The following is an 18,204-nucleotide window of genomic DNA, read 5'->3' on the forward strand; positions in this document are numbered from 1 at the left end:
TAGCAGCCTAAAAGATGACCTCTGAGGACTCGGGGTTTCCACAAATACACACATCCACGCTTATGAAATTCCTATGAAAATATCAATATTGAGAATATTAAAATTTGAGTTGACTCCCATGACATTTTTTTCAGCTTTTTTGAGATATAACCAGTATACAAAAAATTGCACATAATTAATGTATCTAATCTGGTGAGTTTGGACATATGTATATACTCTTATTAACATCACCACAATCCAGGTAATAAACATGCCCACCACCTCCAAATGTTTCCTTGTGTCCCTGTGGGGTTTTGTTTGTTTTATTTTATTTATTTTTTTGTGTGTGATAAGAACACAACACAACATGAGATCTACCTGCTTAACAAATTTTTAAGAACACAATACCTTATTGCTAACTATAGGCACTATGTATGGAAAACAGTATGGAGATTCCTCAGAAAATTAAAAATAAAACTACATATGATCCAGCAATCCCAATTCTGGGTGTATATCCAAAAGAATTGAAATCAGGATCTCCAAGAGATATCCGTACTCCCATGTTCATTGCAGCATTATTCACAATAACCAAGACATGAAAGCAACTTAAATGTCCATCAACAGACAAATGATAAAGAAGATGTGGTACATACAGACAATGGAATATTATTCAGCCTTTAAACAAAGAAGGAAATTCTGCCATTTGTGACAATAGGGATGAACCTGGAAGATATAATGCTAAGTGAAATAAGTCAGTCACAGAAGGACAAACACTGCATGATTCCTCTTATATGGGGTATCTAAAATAGTCAAAGATATAGAAGTAGACAAAAGAATAGTGGTTACCAGGGGATAGGGGAAAGGGGAACTTGGTGTTCAATGGCTATAAAGTTACAGTTATACAAGATTAGTACATTTCAGAGATCTGCTCTACGATATTGTCCTATGACACTTTTCATGATCACATCTTCACTACTGGCTTTGACATATTAACTGACCCCTAGAAGGATGATCCAACATTCAATTATTTCCGAATACTTTGTTACAGTATCAGGTAGGTAACAGCTGTATTTCTAAAACAAGCTTGAAGTAAATGGGATTTAACTCCTCATTACTTAAGCTGATCAGGTAAATTTACTTGGCAATGAAACCTGCATTAATCTTCTCTAAATTTTTATTTTGTAAAAACTCTGAGACATCCAGCAATCAATCAAAGTAGAATCAATTATCTTTTTATCTCCTTTTATGTTCAGGAAGTGAATCAGCAGCTCCAGCAGTGAGAGGCTGCTCAGTTTTATTATGAATCAGGATGCAAGCAGTAAAATGTCTGAGAGATGTGGGGAGTTAAGCTGCTAAAGTCTCATTTAAAATGGAGCAGACGGGGACTTCCCCAGTGGTCCAGTGGTAAAGAGTCCGCCTTACAATGTAGGGGATGTGGGTTCGATCCCTTGGGGCAACAAAGCCTGCAGCCCACAACTACTGAGCTCATGCACCTCAATGAGAGAGCCCATGTGCTTCAAACTACAGAGCCCATGCACTCTGGAGTACAAGCACCACAACTAGAGAGAGAAAACCCTGCATGCCACAGCTAAAGAGAAGCCCGCGAGCCAAAACAAAGAGCTCACACACGACAATGAAAAAGATCCTGAGTGCCGCAACTAAGACCCACCACAGCCAAAAAAATTAAAAAGAAAATAAACAATAAAACAAAATAAATAATATTATAAAAAAGAAAATATAAAGATAATTTTAAAATTAAAAAAATAAAAATAAAATGGAGCAGACAAACATCTTGGCAATTAGTATTTGTGAAATATCTTACCTTTCTCAGGCATTTTCACAACCACTACCATATTTAAATCATCACAGAACACCCGAGACAGGTATTTCCATCTGGAAGAATTAGAGGTACAAAAAGATTAAATGGAGACTCTGGGCGGGCTTATGCCAAGGAGTACTTCCCAGAAATTCTGCTACCAGTGTTGTTGTCCCCACGGTGAGCCACAGCCACCCCCACCTCTGCAGGAGACACTCCAACACTAGCAGCAGTGTTGCCGACAGGGCCATGGCACTGCAGCCAGTGTCAGGCCTGGGCCTCTGAGGTGGGAGACCCAAGTTCAGGACATTGGTCCACCAGAGACCTCCCAGACCCACATAATATCAATCGGTGAGAGCTTTCCCAGAGATTTCCATCTCAACGCTAAGACCCAGCTCTACTTAACAACGAGCAAGCTACAGTGCTGCACACCCTATGCCAAACAATTAGCAAGACAGGAACACAACCACACGCCTTAGCAGAGAGGCTGCCTAAAATCATAGTAAGTTCACAGACACCTCAAAACACACCACCGGATGCAGTCCTGCCCACCAGAAAGACAAGATACAGCCTCATCCACCAGAACACAGGCACTAGTCCCCTCCACCAGGAAGCCTACACAACCCACTGAACCAACCTTACCCACTGGGGGCAGACACCAAAAACAACAGGAACTATGAAGCTGCAGCCTGCAAATGGAGACCCCAAACACAGTAAGTTATGCAAAATGAGAAGACAGAAAAACACACAGCAGATGAAGGAGCAAGGTAAAAACCCACCAGACCAAACAAATGAAGAGGAAATAGGCAGTCTACCTGAAAAAGAATTCAGAGTAATGATAGTAAAGATGATCCAAAATCTTGGAAATAGGATGGAGAAAATAAAAGAAACGTTTAACAAGGACCTGGAAGAACTAAAGGGCAAACAAACAATGATGAACAACACAAAAAATGAAATTAAAAATTCTCTAGAAGGAATCCATAGAAGAATAACTGAGGCAGAAGAATGGATAAGTGACCTGGAAGATAAAATAGTGTGAATAACTACTGCAGAGCAGAATAAAGAAAAAAGAACGAAAAGAAATGAGGACAGTCTCAGAGACCTCTGGGACAACATTAAACACTCCAACATTCGAATTATAGGGGTCCCAGAAGAAGAAGAGAAAGAGAAAGGGACTGAGAAAATATTTGAAGATTATAGTTGAAAACTTCCCTAATATGGGAAAGGAAATAGTCAATCAAGTCCAGGAAGTGCAGAGAGTCCCATACAGGATAAATCCAAGGAGAAACACATCAAGACACATATTAACCAAACTATCAAAAATTAAATTCAAAGAAAAATATTAAGAGCAGCAAGGGAAAAGCAACAAATAATATATAAGGGAATCCCCATAAGATTAAGAGCTGATCTTTCAGAAAAACTAAGCAAGCCAGAAGGGAGTAGCAGGACATATTTAAAGTGATGAAAGGGAAAAACCTACAACCAAGATTACTCTACCCAGCAAGGATCTCATTCAGATTTAACGGAGATATTAAAACATTTACAGACAAGCAAAAGCTAAGAGAATTCAGCACCAGCAAACCATCTTTACAACAAATGCTAAAGGAACTTCTTTAGGCAGAAATACAACAGAAGGAAAAGAACTACAGTAACAAACCCAAAACAGTTAAGAAAATGGTAATAGGAACATACATATTGATAACTACCTTAAATGTAAATGGATTAAATGCTCCAACCAAAAGACATAGACTGGCTGAAAAACAAGACCCGTATATATGCTGTCTACTAGAGAACCAATTCAGACTAGGGACACATACATACTGAAAGTTAGGGGACGGAAAAAGATATTCCATGCAAATGGAAATCAAAAGAAACCTGGAGTAGCAATTCTCATATCAGACAAAATAGACTTCAAAATAAAGCAGTTACAAGAGACAAAAAAGGACACTACACAATGATCAAGGGATCAATCCAAGAAGAAGATATAATAATTGTAAATATTAATATTTATGAACCCAACATAGGAGCACCTCAATACATAAGGCAAATGCTAACAGGCATAAAAGGGGAAATCGACAGTAACACATTCATAGTAGGGGACTTTAATAGCCCACTTTCACCAATGGACTGATCATCCAAAGTGAAAATAAATAAGGAAATACAAGCTTTAAATGATACATTAAACAAGATGGACTTAATTGATATTTATAGGACATTGCATCCAAAAACAGCAGATTACACTTTCTTCTCAAGTGCTCATGGAATATTTTCCAGGATAGATCATATCTTGGGTCACAAATCAAGCCTTGGTAAATTTAAGAAAATTGAAATCGTATAAAGTGTCTTTTCCAACCACAACGCTATGAGACTAGATATCGATTACAGGAAAAAATCTGTAAAAAATACAAACACATGGACGCTAAACAATACACTACTAAATAAGCAAGAGATCTCTGAAGAAATCAAAGAGGAAATCAAAAAATACCTAGAAACAAATGACAATGAAAACACAATGACCCAAATCCAATGGGATGGAGCAAAAGCAGTTCTAAGAGGGAAGTTTATAGCAATACAATCCTATCTCAAGAAACAAGAAACATCTCAAATAAAGAACCTAACCTTACACCTAAAGCAATTAGAGGAAGAACAAGAAAAATCCCCAAAGTTAGCAGATGGAAAGAAACCATAAAGATCAGATCAGAAATAAATGAAAAAGAATTGAAGGAAACAATAGCAAAGATCAATAAAACTAAAAGCTAGTTCTTTGAGAAGATAAACAAAATTGATAAACCATTAGCCAAACTCATCACGAAAGAAAAGGACAATACTTAGATCAATAGAATTAGAAATAAAACAGGAGAATAACAAGTGACACTGTAGAAATACAAAGGATCATGAGAGATTACTACAAGCAATAAAGATGAAAGAAATTAAAGATGATACAAACAGATGGAGAGATATACCATGTTCTTGGATTGGAAGAATCAGCATTGTGAAAATGACTCTACTACCCAAAGCAACCTACAGATTCAGTGCAATCCCTATCAAACTATCACTGGCATTTTTCACAGAACTAGGACAAAAAATTTCACAATTTGTATGGAAACACAAAAGACACCGAATAGCCAAAGCAATCTTGAGAAAGAAAAATGGAGCTGGAGGAATCAGGCTCCCTGACTTCAGACAATACTATAAACCTACAGTAATCAAGACAGTATGGTACTGGCACAAAAACAGAAATATAGATCAATGGAACAGGATAGAAAGCCCAGAGATAAACCCATGCACATATGCTCATCTCCTCTTTGATAAAGGAGGCAAGAATATACAGTGGAGAAAAGACAGCTTCTTCAATAAGTGGTACTGGGAAAATTGGACAGCTACAATTAAAGGAATGAAATTAGAACACTCCCTAACACCATACACAAAAAGAAACTCAAAATGCATTAAAGACCTAAATATAAGGCCAGACACTATAAAACTCTTAGAGGAAAACATAGGCAGAACACTCTATGACATAAATCACAGCAAGATCCTTTTTGACCCACCTCCTAGAGAAATGGAAATAAAAACAAAAAGAAACAAATGGGACCTAATGAAACTTAAAAGCTTTTGCATGGCAAAGGAAACCATAAACAAGGCCAAAAGACAACCTGCAGAGTGGGAGAAAATATTTGCAAAGGAAGCAACTGACAAAGGATTAACCTCCAAAATATGCAAGCAGTTCATGCAGCTCAATATCAAAAAACAAACAACCCAATCCAAAAATGGGCAGACCTAAATAGACATTTCTCCAAAGAAGATATACAGATTGCCAAGAAACACATGAAAGGATGCTCAACTGATTCATCCTTTGATTACTAATCATTAGAGAAATGCAAATCAAAAGTACAATGAGGTATCACCTAACACTGGTTAGAATGGCCTTGATCAAAAAATCTACAAACAATAAATGCTGGAGAGGGTGTGGAGAAAAGGGAACCCTCTTGCACTGTTGGTGGGAATGTAAATTGAGACAACCACTATGGAGGACAGTAGGGAGTTTCCTTAAAAAACTAAAAATAGAACTACCATATGTCCCAGCAATCCCACCACTGGGCACATACCCTGAGAAAACCATAATTCAAAAAGAGTCATGTACCACAATGTTCATTGCAGCTCTATTTACAATAGCCAGGACATGGAAGCAACCTAATTGTCCATTGACAGATGAATGGATAAAGAAGATGTGGCATATATATATAATGGAATATTATTCAGCCATAAAAAGAAACGAAATTGAGTTATTTGTAGTGAGGTGGATGGACCTAGAGACTGTCACGCAGAGTGAAGTTAAGTCAGAAAGAGAAAAACAAATACCGTATGCTAAGCCATATATATGGAATAAAATTTTTAAAAAAGACGGTGCTGGAAAACCTAGGCACAGGGTGGGAATAAAGACGCAAACATAGAGAATGGACTTGAGGACATAGGGAGGGGGAAGGGTAAGGTGGAACGAAGTGAGAGAGTGGCATTGACATATATACACTACCAAATGTAATATAGATAGCTAGTGGGAAGCAGACGCATCACTCAGGGAGATCACCTTGGTGCTTTGTGACCACCTAGATGGGTGGGAGGGAGACGCAAGAGGGAGGAGATATGGGGACATATGTATATGTATAGATGATTCACTTTGTTATACAGCAGACTTTGTTATACTAACACACCATTGTAAAACAATTATACTCCAGTAAAGATGTTTTAAAAAAAGATTAAATGACTTTATTAAAGACACACAGAGACCCCTGGCAGACTCCTGGTTCCATGCTTAAGGTTCTTCCCCATTTTACTGTTTCATGGCAGAATCCATAAAGTTACTATTGCATTTTGTCTCTTCCTAATGGAATATGTTCTCACAAATGGTTATCAGAAATGCAATCTCCTTGCAAACATTACCTTTCTTGATGGTTTTTAGTTCTTAATCATACAACTTGCCATAATCATATTTGACCAGATATAATTAATTTCCCTAACAAATTAAGAATAATGGGTTTTTATAAATGCTGTTGGGTATTTTAAAATCATAAATTTTAGGCAACTATAACTAAGATTAACTAATTCTCTGCAATATCAATTATCACAAATACATGAAAGCAATTCTCAGTTACTCAGATCATCATGGTGAATTTTTTAAATCTAAAATTGTTTCTTCCTTTCTCTGAGCACACTTCAGATTACATCACCCTAATCAGGGAATACAAATGAAAATGAATATTGGATTAAAAGAAAATACAATTAGGATAAAAGACATAATTTATATGTCATAATACAAATACCTTTTGCTACTTTATTCCAACTGAGTTAATAATCAAAGTTTGATGGACAGATATAAACAAGTTATTCAAATAACATATACAAACATACATATATATACATAACAAATATACGTGGTGGATACACACACATACACACACACACACACACACGTAAGTGAGTTCATTCTAAAGTTTCCAATGACAACCACAGAGGGTTTATTTTAGTCTTTCCCCTTTCTGCATGTGACAGGGAGAAATCTAGCTCACATTTTCCTCAATATATTTATTTGATGGCCCAGTCATAAAATACACAGAAAGTACTTTACTATAGTTAACCCATAGCACTTCAAACAAAGTTACTAGCTCAATATTTATTTATATCTTTAAAAAAAAATCTTTAGTGTGAGGGCACAGAGTCAAAACACTGAACTCATCAAGTTTCCTCTCCATTCAATGTAGCAATGTTATTCATTGAAATACTTTTACACTCAATTTTAGGGGTTCATTTTTATTTTATGGTTATTTTGAGTATGTACAACATTATCACGGTTCCAAGAACTCAAAACTACCTGATAGATACACTTAGAAAAGGGTCATCCTCACCACTTCCACCTCATTCCCATTCTCCCCTGTAGGTTGCCAATCATTATTTTCTAGTTAACTTTTTACACAAGTTTTTTGTAAAACAGATAAACCTATAATGTCATATTTTCCTTTTTTTCTAAACCGAAAGTTTGAGTACTATAGATACTTTTCTGCACTCTGTTTCTTAGAAATCACTTTATATCTGATCATAGAGATCTTCATCATTCTTTTATAGTAGCTGCAAAGTACTATGTCCTACCACACTACTCTTCTATGTATAGCCATTCAAGATGCTTCAGTATAGTAAATCACAAAAAAGAAATACTGAAACAAATATCTTTGTGCAACTGTAATTTTACATTGTTGGAGATACATCTTTAGGATAAACTCCTAGAAATAGTATTTCTGGGTCAAAATGTAAAATGCATATGTAGATTTTTAAAATATTGTCGTATTCCCCTCCATAAGGATTGTACCAGTTTGAAGTCCTATCAGCGATGTACGAAGGTGCCTAGTTGCCCACATCCTCACCAAAACCTTGGTTAAATTCTTATCTTACACTTCTGAAGGTCAGAAGTCCAAAACTGGCCTTCCCTGAGCTTAAATCAAAGTGTAGGGAGGGCTGTGTTCATTCTGCAAGCTCTAGGGGAAAATCCATGTCCTTGCCTTTCTCAGCTTCTAGAGATCTCCTGAATTCCTTGGAGCATGCATGGCCCTCTTCCTCCATCGTAGAGGCCAGCAACATCACACCTCTCTTCCTTCTTCAGCCCTCACATCTCTCTCTTTACAACTGCAGCCACTTTTTAAAAAATAACTTTTATTGGAGTACAGTTGATTTACAATGTTGTGTTAGTTTCAGGTGTACAGCAAACTGAATCAATTATACATATACATATATCCACTCTTTTTTAGATTCTTTTCCCATATAGATTATTTCAGAGTATTGAGTAGAATTCCCTGTGCTATACAGTAGGTCCTTATTAGTTATCTATTTTATATATAGTAGTGTGTATATGTCAATCCTAATCTCCCAGTTTATCTCTCTTCCCCCTTTCCCCCCTGGTAACCATAATTTTGTTTTCTACATCTGTGACTCTATTTCTATTTTGTAAATAAGTTTATTTGTACGATTACTTTTTTACATTCCACATGTAAGCAATATCATATGATATTTGTCTTTCTATTTATGACTTACTTCACTTAGTATGATAATCTCTAGTAAATCCACGTTCCTGCACATGGCATTGTTTCATTCTTTTTATGGCTGAGCAATATTCCATTGTATATATGTACCACATCTTCTTTATCCACTCCTCTGTCACTTCCATGTCTTGGCTATTGTAAATAGTGAACTGCAGCCACTTTTAAGGACTCGTGATTAGTGTGCCCACTCAGATAATCCAGGATAACTTCTCCATCTCAAATGTCTTACACTTACCACATATGCAAAGTCTCTTTTGTCAAGTAAAGTAGAATATTCAGATTCTTGGTGATTAGTGCATGGACACATTTACAGGCCATTATTTTTCCTACCACATATTTTATCATTCAGGGTTGAAATTTCTCTTTCACAGGGTGATTCTGTCTGTGTTTCATCTAAATCCCTCTTTCTTCTTGCTTCCTTCTGATGGAATCTCTTAAAGCCTCCATTACCACTTTCTACACCCACAGGCTGGAAGGCTAGTAGCTCTGTTGCAATTTGGAGTTTATTTTTCTCAGAGGTTACTTGAAGTTCATGATATTCTCTGTCTCCTACTAAAGAAATGCTGAAACCATAAGTCAATGTATGGTTTTAATATACTTCTTGTTGAATTTTATGTTTTGGAGGGATTATGCATAAGAGATTTGGATTCAGTTAGATGCAAAGTTGAAGGTTTTATGACTGTTAAGGTATGAAGGGTATTTATTTCTAAAGCTTCTCTTAGGGCTTTGATACTATTAATACAAATGCATTTTGAAAATGAGAATACCACCTATTAACTCTGATCACCAAAGATGTCAGTGAAGAATAAAATTCAGAAGCATTTTGAAAAATGCCAGAAATAAACTACTATTGCAGTCAGGCAATGAGAACTAGTAGCTACAATGAGCTACAGGATGATAAACAAACACTCCACTGGAAAACAAAGCTCCTAATTAATTATGTTTGTCATTTACCACCTACTCCCTACAAGCTAGCTTTTATTTGCAGCTGCTATAATCAATAGTGCTTTGTTGCTGGCAAACATTGCTCTCTTATAGCTCGTAAAATAGGAACATAAATATTTAAAATCTCTCAATATCTGTGTTTGAAAATCTCACTGCCTATGCTCAGCTCTTTTTATTTGCAAACATATTCTCTCTTATCACTTTACAGATGCTTTCTCCTTTCTAGAAAAAAGCTTTCATTATTTTATCTCTTAAGACCAGGAATGATCAATGGGCCCAGTTTCATTAACCAAATGGACACACTGTATAAAAAATTGAAAGGAATTTTAAACAAGTTGGTTTTCTAATTTTTTTAAATAAATTTTTTATTTATGTATTTATTTATTTTTATCTTTGGCTGTGTTGGGTCTTCATTGCAGTGTGCGGGCTTCTCATTGCGGTGGCTTCTCTTGTTGCGGAGCTCGGGCTCTAGGTGCATGGGCTTCAGTAGTTGTGGCACACGGGCTCAGTACTTGTGCCATACGGGCTTAGTTGCTCTGAGGCATGTGGGATCTTCCCAGACCAGGGATCGAACCCATGCGTTGGCAGGCAGATTCTTAACCACTGTCCCAGTTTTGTAATATTTTTATTAACTGTATTTTTTAAAGCAATATGTTAAAATCAAATGACACCAAAGGATACACCATGAAAAGCAGGTCTCTGTCCAACCTTAAACCCTTAGTTCCTCAGTTCTCAAAAGGAACTCATTTTACTCTTTTCTTATTTATTCTTTCTACTACAATGACACATAGACACATTGCCCTTTATAATACACAAATGAGAGCAAATTATACTATCAAATATTCATTTTTTTACTTAACTGTGAGCCTTGTGATCTTTTCTTATCACCTTACCAATATACAAACCTCATATCTCTTCACAGTTGCATGGTATCACTCGGTATGAATAATACATAATTTATGTAAACACCTCCCTACTAATGAATTTATATAATTAAGTTTTAAATTTTAATTCCTATTGTCATGCACATTTATTTAGAACATTTATTTTCTGCAAGACAAGTGTTTTCATTTCAAAAAGTAATAGTAAATACTTAGAGTATAAAATGGAATCTGGTTAGCAAATAAATTATAAAACATAGGAGCAGTTTCCCACAAGAAAAGAGCTTAGAAGTTAACGCTCCCATCCTTACGAGAAGCTGAACAAACTGGAAATCACTGGACCCACCAGAGACCAGAGATCTGTCAACTTAAAGAAAAATGTACAACATGGGAGTTGTGAGTTTAAGTTTTATTCAGGGTCTTATAGAGGACTATAGACCAGGAGATGGCCACTCAGTAGCTCTGAGGAACTGCTCCAAAGAGGCAGGGGTGGTAGGGGAAGAGCCAGTATATATTGATATATGAATTTTTTGGCTTGGAAATACATGTAGTCAAGCATACATCTCGGTAAAAGATTATTGCCAATCACAAAGAACAGATATCTCAAGTTAATTATTTTAGTGCTTTTCTGTGTATGGGAAGATGCAAGAATCTGGGGTCATGGAAATTCTTCTTGAAATATGCATTTTAACTATCTAGGGGGCCACTTATCCAAAGCCCAGAATGCCTCACCTCTTTTTTCTATCCTCAATTCCCCTCAGGGCCCACTAGAAGACTGAGATTCAATCATAAAATTGTAGAATGGTTCCCCTGCCCCCCAACTTACCACCACATTAATGGGAACCCAATATAATAACAGTAGATGACAGTTGGAAAAGCTGCAAAGCAGATACTCTATTTAAAGAAGAGTCCTTCAGGATACACAAAGAAAAACAAGGGAAAAAAAGAAACAAAAGACTTGGAAGAACTCGGAACCTCTATAGCACCTATACCTACAGCAAACTTTAAACACAGCCCAACTCCTAGGCAGATTAACACAAAACCTCAGACTAAAGGATTATTTATCTCAGTTCCCAATACCCAATGTCTGGCTTCCAAGAAAAAAAGTATAAGACATGCTAAAGAAATTGAATCAATAATTGAAACCGAGCAAGACTCTATGGGGCCCAGTGGGTACAAAAGCCTTTTTGAATTCCCCATTTCTCCTTTGTAGAAAAAGGCTTTATTCTTCTAGGTTTTCCTTGAGTTCCAAAGAGAAAGCTCAAGCAGTTATAAATTAGGGAAATGAGGGAATGCAGAAACAAAGGAAAAGCAGTCACACAAGAAAAGTAATGATAGCTTAAGCAATAGTTCAGTGACAAAACAGAGTCCTAGTTCCTCCTCAAGGGATATACATAGCAATCTGACACATATCTTTAGGCTGCTCTGCAGAAAATAAGACCCCCACCCAAGTGGAGGATGGTGACTACATGCTGACCACAAGCATGTAGACCTTAGACTGGTTGGAACCATAAGGCTGATGATTAAGATTCTTGAAACATCACACTGTCACTTCACCACCAACTAATTAGAAGAAAGTCCACTATCTGATCACACACCTTGGAACCCTCACCACAATGTTGTCTTTTAAAACCCTTCCCTGAAAGCCTCAGGGAGTTTGGGTCTTTTGGCACTGGCTGACTGTTCTCCTTGCTTGGCACCCTGCAATAAACGTTATACTTTCCTTCACCACAACCCAATGTCAGCAAATTGGCTTTGCTGTGCATCAGGCAAGGGGATCCTAGTTTTCCTCTCTACAAAAACAAAAAGGCACAAAATAACCTTCCCTGCTGTGATTTCCATAGATGGATGCCTCTCTGGGAACCCTTTCCCCACCTCCACCCACACACCCACCCCATATAGCTACCTGTTTCATTTCAGAACATCTTGCTTCCTCCACATGTTTCAGTGCTTCCCTACCACTATAGAATTATGAACTCCAAGAATAAAGTACACGAAAAGGGGGGGTGGATAATGGGAGCAGAGTGTGTGACATGGTGCTCCACAGTGTGCAACATGGGGTCTAGTAGTAGGTTTCCTTCTCCACCAGCCACCAGGGCATCAGCATCACCTGATGATGACTTTTCTGACTTTGTCATATAGGAAGATGAGGAGAGAATAGGAGAAGACACTGAGCCACAGTGTCTGAGGATTTGAGAGGATACAACCTCAAGGCAACACCCACTCCAGGGCAGTAGAAAAGGAAAGCAGCAAGGGCCATCTCTTCAAAGAGGCCAAATCCCCTGCTGGAAGACTGAATTCCTCCTGGTCTTGCAGATGACCAAGTTGGCCCATTGTGCCACCAAGATACTGACAAAGAAGGCTGAGTGGCAGGTAAAAGCCAAGATTTTCCTCTGCTTGTAGGTCCACTGCTTTCCGCAGCTGTCCTCAACATCATTGATCCAGTGGTCATCTCAGTCCACTCAGACCCAGCAGGTGAATTGGGAGGAAGCTCTTCTCAGCCTAGGATCACAAAGTAAGTGAAAAAGCCCCCCAGGGCCTGGATCATACCAATCTGTCCATAGGCCATGCTGATCAGCTGCTTATTCACATGTTTGTCCATTTTGGGGTTTTCGAGCTGTCTCTTCATGATGTCACTCTGAGCTAGCTCATAAGCCAGAGAGGTGGCTGGAACCATGTCCATGCCCTAGTTAATGCAGAGGATGGTGATGGCCCTCAGGGGTAGTGGAATGTTTGTAATAATGAATATCAGGAAGGGGGTGTTCCAGATAATAAATATCTGGAATGTTCTGGTTATGGTGTAGGCAACAGATTTCTTCAAGTTATCAAAGATGAGACGACCTTCCTCTACTCCAGTCACAAGTGAGGCAAAATTCTCATCCAAGGAGAATCATGTCAGTAGCTTACATAGACAATTCTGAGCCTGCAATTCCTATAGCAACCCCGGTGTCCACCTCCTTCAAAGCTGAGTCATTGACACCATCACCAGTTACAGCCATGATAGTGCCCTCTGTCTGGCAGTCTTCCTGAAAGATCAGCTTCTGCTGAGGAGAGGACCCGGGAAACACAATCTCAGTATGGTACTTCAAAATGTCATCCAGCTGTTGGAAAGTCAAGTCCTTCAGATCACTTCCATGTACCATGCAGGCATTGGCATTTCTTGGGTTCACCTGGCTCACTGGGATGATGAGGTAGGCAGAAATGTCTTCTATGGTTTCCTTGTCTTCTGAGAGGATGCCCACACCTTCGGCAATGGTTTTGGCTGTGATTGGATGGTCTTTGGTAACAAACTAATAATCTTTCAAAAAAAGAAAAGAAGCACTGACTGAGATGGTTTCACTGGATTATGCTGCACACCCCAAACTGAATAAATACAGAGGAAACACGCATAAGCAGAGCATAGTCAAAATGCTGAAAAACAAAGAAATAATGAATTCTTTAAAAAGTTGGAGAAAGGGATGTATTATGTACATGGGAACACAAATTCAAAAGGCTGTGGACTTCTCATCAGAAACTAAATGGGCATGTAGTATTATTTCAATATGGATTTAATTTGCATTTCCTACTGATTGATGGTATTGAGCATATAGCTATGAGTTGATTACCTATTCATATATCTTCTTTTATAAATTCTGTGAATCTTTTTCCCATTTTTATTGAGTTTATTGCCTTATCTTTGAGAATGAAGAGTTCTATATATCTTCTGGATACAAGTCCTTTGCTAGATACTATGTATTATTAAAATAGTTTCTCCAAGTCTGTGATTTGCTTTATCATTTAATTGTGTCTTTGTAAGAGAAGTTTATAGTTTTTGTGATGTCAAATTTATTAATTCCCTTTCCTGGTTTAGACCTATTTTGTTCTATCTAAATATTTGCCCATCCCAATGTTGTAAAGATTTTCTCTTATTACTTCTGGAAAAAACTATAGTTTTTGTTTTTATGATAAATTATAATATTTAGGCTTATAATCCATTTTAAGTAATTTTATGTGGCATGAGGAAATGGTCAAGGTTCATTTTGGTTCATCATCATTTTTTGAAAAAACTCTACTTTCCCCACTAAATTACCTTGGCTCTTTTGTCAAAAAGCTATTGGCCATATTTTGAGGATTTGTTTCTAGGTTCTCTCTTATGTGTGTTTATTGATCTATATGTCAATCCTTATGCCAATACCAGTATCAAAATTTCTTTAGATTTATACTAAGCCTCGAAATTAATTAGTGAAATCCTCCAATGTTGTTCTTTTTCAGAATTGTTTTGGCTATTCTAGCTCCTTTGAATATTCACCTAGGTTTTATATTCATCTTTCAGCTTCCCAATTTCTATAAAAATAAATAAATAATAAATTTAAGAAGACTGCAGAGATTTTGATTGGGATTACATTAAAATTACAGATCAATCTGGGGAGAACCACAATCTTAATAATATTGAGCCTCCCAGTTCACAAACATGGTTTCTCTCTCCATTTATTTACATCTTTTTAAAATTTCTCTTGACAATATTTTGAAATTTTCATTACTAAGTCTTGTACAAATTTTATTAAATTTGTCTATAACGAGTTCATGATTTGTATGCTATTAACAGTATTTTTATTTTTATCTTCTAATAGTTTATATCATATATAGAATAAAATTTTTATATTGAGTTCTTTACTCACTCACTTGTGAGTTCTAGTATCTGCTTTTGTAGCTGCCTTAAAATTTTCATCATACATATTTATGGCATCTTCCTTTAGATCCTTGAACATATAGGGTATATTAATGACAGGTTTTTTTGTTAATGTCCTTGTCTTCTTATTCCATCAACTCTATCAATTCTTGGTCTGTTTCTCTTTACTTATTTTTCTCCGGGTTCCAGGTCATATTTTCCTCTTTACATGACCAGCAAAAATTTTTATTGGATATTGAATGCTATGAACTTTGTATTATTAAATGCTAGATTTTATTGTATTCACCTAGAAGGTAGTTAGATTATTTGGAGATTAGATTTATCCTTCCAAGGTTTATTTTTAAACCTATTCAGAGTGGGTCTAGAATACTCCTGAGGTTAAAGTAACCATTTTAATGTGTTCTATGGTCTCTGCCCAATGCCCTATGTATTTAATGAGGTCTTCCCACTTTAGCTGGAACAACTAGAGTGCTCCCTATACCTGTACAAGCTCTGGGCATTGTTCACCTTAAAGATTTCCAGTAATTGCTCTTTCTTCAGAAGTTGTTCTTGTCTAGCTCTTTTGGGTTTTACCCTACACATGTGCAGAGTTCTCATCCAAAGATGCATGAACACAATTATCCACATTTCTGGAGTTCTTTCTATGTATTTCTTCCTCATCTTGGGTCTTTTCCTCAGAAATTCCAGACTCTGTCCTCCCTGAACTTTGCTCTCTGTCATTTCTATTGCCACAGGAGATTGCTAGAGTCTATCAGAGGTTCATTGCCCTGGCCTGCAGTCCAGAAATATCTTCAAAAAAATTTTTATGTATATTTTCCTTGTAATGGTAGGGTTCATCTCATTTGTTTCCCTCCTTTCCCTTTTCTCAGAGATTGTAATCCTGTCCTGTCTGTTATCTTATGTATAAAAGCAGATGCTTTTATAGTAACTCTAATTTACAGATGTTCACAACAGGAGATCAGTTCTGTAACAGTTTGTTCTCTTATGCTAGCTTTTACTGACTTTGGTCAACCTCTTGTTTTTACTAGATTTGATTATATCCATCTTTAATATATTGAAATGACACAATATTTCTACCTTTCTCAAGGTATTTAGGAATGATTAAAGACACTGAAATTATAATCATGGCAGATTTTTAAAAGGGTACTTTCCCTGAGTGAATAATTTTTAGCTTAAAAAAGTCATAGCCTGATACTTTACACAGTCTTAATGTTTATTTTATCTGAGAATGTTAGATTCTTAGGCATTACAGGTAATTTCCTTCTCCTCTCACACCCACACTCTGGGTTTAATGCCTAACTTCTATAAGATGCTTTGCATTTTCTACTTTCTCTATGGTATTCCTTTACCTACATTCTGCCCCCATGCAGCCATGTAATCTAGTGATGGGCTTATAAGTATCTTGAGAACCATTAGCATCCTCCACCTACTAGATGATTATAAAAAAACCATCCATGAAGAATACTTATCCCAGAAATTGTTTGGTTTATCTTTTGATATGGGGAGTTGAGCTGTTTTCCTTCCATATACCAGGAACTGAAGATACAATTATAAGCAAAAACAGGGTCCTTGCTTTTGTGGAAATTATACTCTAATGTAAAAAATGCATTAATTATCATACAAATAAATGTATATTTGGAAGCAGTTACAATTGTTATAAGGAGAAGGAAAAGTGTACTATGAGACATTAAAACAGGAAACCCAGTCCAGTTTAGGGAACTCAGTGAAATAACCACTGACATGAAATCTAAGGCTTGAGTAGGAATTACATACATAGACAAAGGTAATGGTAGGGAGATGGGGTGAGAGAGTTGTTCAGGTAAAGGGAATACCGTATCGAGGGCCTAGGTTAGAAGGAGCATGGCGCATTTAAACAATATGAAGGCCAGTATCGCTGACACTGGACCATGAGGTTATGCTGGTGAAATAGGCAGGAACCTGGCAGTTTATGTTAAAGATATTAGTCCTTATCTTAAAATAACAGGACAATTATTTCAGGGTTTTAAGCAGGATAGTGATTTGATTAATCTAAGTTATCAAAAGATTATCATGATTTCAGTATGAGAGAGAGATTGAAAAGATGCAAAAATGATGGAAAGAGACTAGTTAGAATGTTACTGCAGCAGCCCTGACATGAAATAATGGGAACATGAACTCAAGACTTAACAGTGAAAAGAGAAAGCAGCAGATGGATTCAAAAGATGTCAGGAGATAAAATCAACAAGATGTGAGTTATTATTACACACGGGAATTTTAAAAAGATCAAGGAAGAGAGAATGATGATTTCTGGGATTAACCAGGTGATGGTGTCACCTACTAAGAAGGAAAAAAAGAAAAAACAGGGTTATGGTGTTTGGGGAGAAGAATGAGTGAAGGCTGTGAGTCCAGTTTGGCTGTGCTGAGTTGAGGATGCCCTTGATGCACTGAATTGTAGATGCTGGGTAGACAGTTGAGTATGCGGAGCTAGAGCTCAGAAAAGAGGTCAACAAAATGGTAATTGTAGATGAGTTTGCCAATGGACACAAAACAAAGTATCTGGAGGACACTACAGTGAGCCACCCAGATCCCCTTTTAGTGAACTACTCTTTGCCTCTACTACTAAGAGTACCATTGGCTGAGAGCCTGTCAGCTGCTTCAGGAATTATTTTATCTGCAAAGATCATGTCATACCTATTTCCAGGTTGGCCGAAAAATATCTGAAGGACTATAAAGCCCAGAGCATCATGGCCCAACCCAGAAAAACTGAAGAGCCATTCCAGTTTCACTGTCCCCTAAATTGTTTTTGTTTGTTTTGTTTGTTTGTCGTTTTGAACATCTTTATTGGAGTAT

At 37.0% G+C, this 18,204-nt stretch overlaps 1 pseudogene; it reads right to left on the reverse strand.

Moving 5' to 3' along the window:
- Window positions 1-12,768: 12,768 nt before the first annotated feature.
- LOC103072306 (sodium/potassium-transporting ATPase subunit alpha-1 pseudogene) lies at window positions 12,769-16,035 on the reverse strand (annotated as a pseudogene).
- Between the last annotated feature and the right edge of the window lie 2,169 nt (window positions 16,036-18,204).

The sequence above is a fragment of the Lipotes vexillifer genome, unplaced genomic scaffold (genome assembly GCF_000442215.2).
Source record: "Lipotes vexillifer unplaced genomic scaffold, Lipotes_vexillifer_v1.1 scaffold484, whole genome shotgun sequence".
Classification (NCBI taxonomy): Eukaryota; Metazoa; Chordata; class Mammalia; order Artiodactyla; family Lipotidae; genus Lipotes; species Lipotes vexillifer.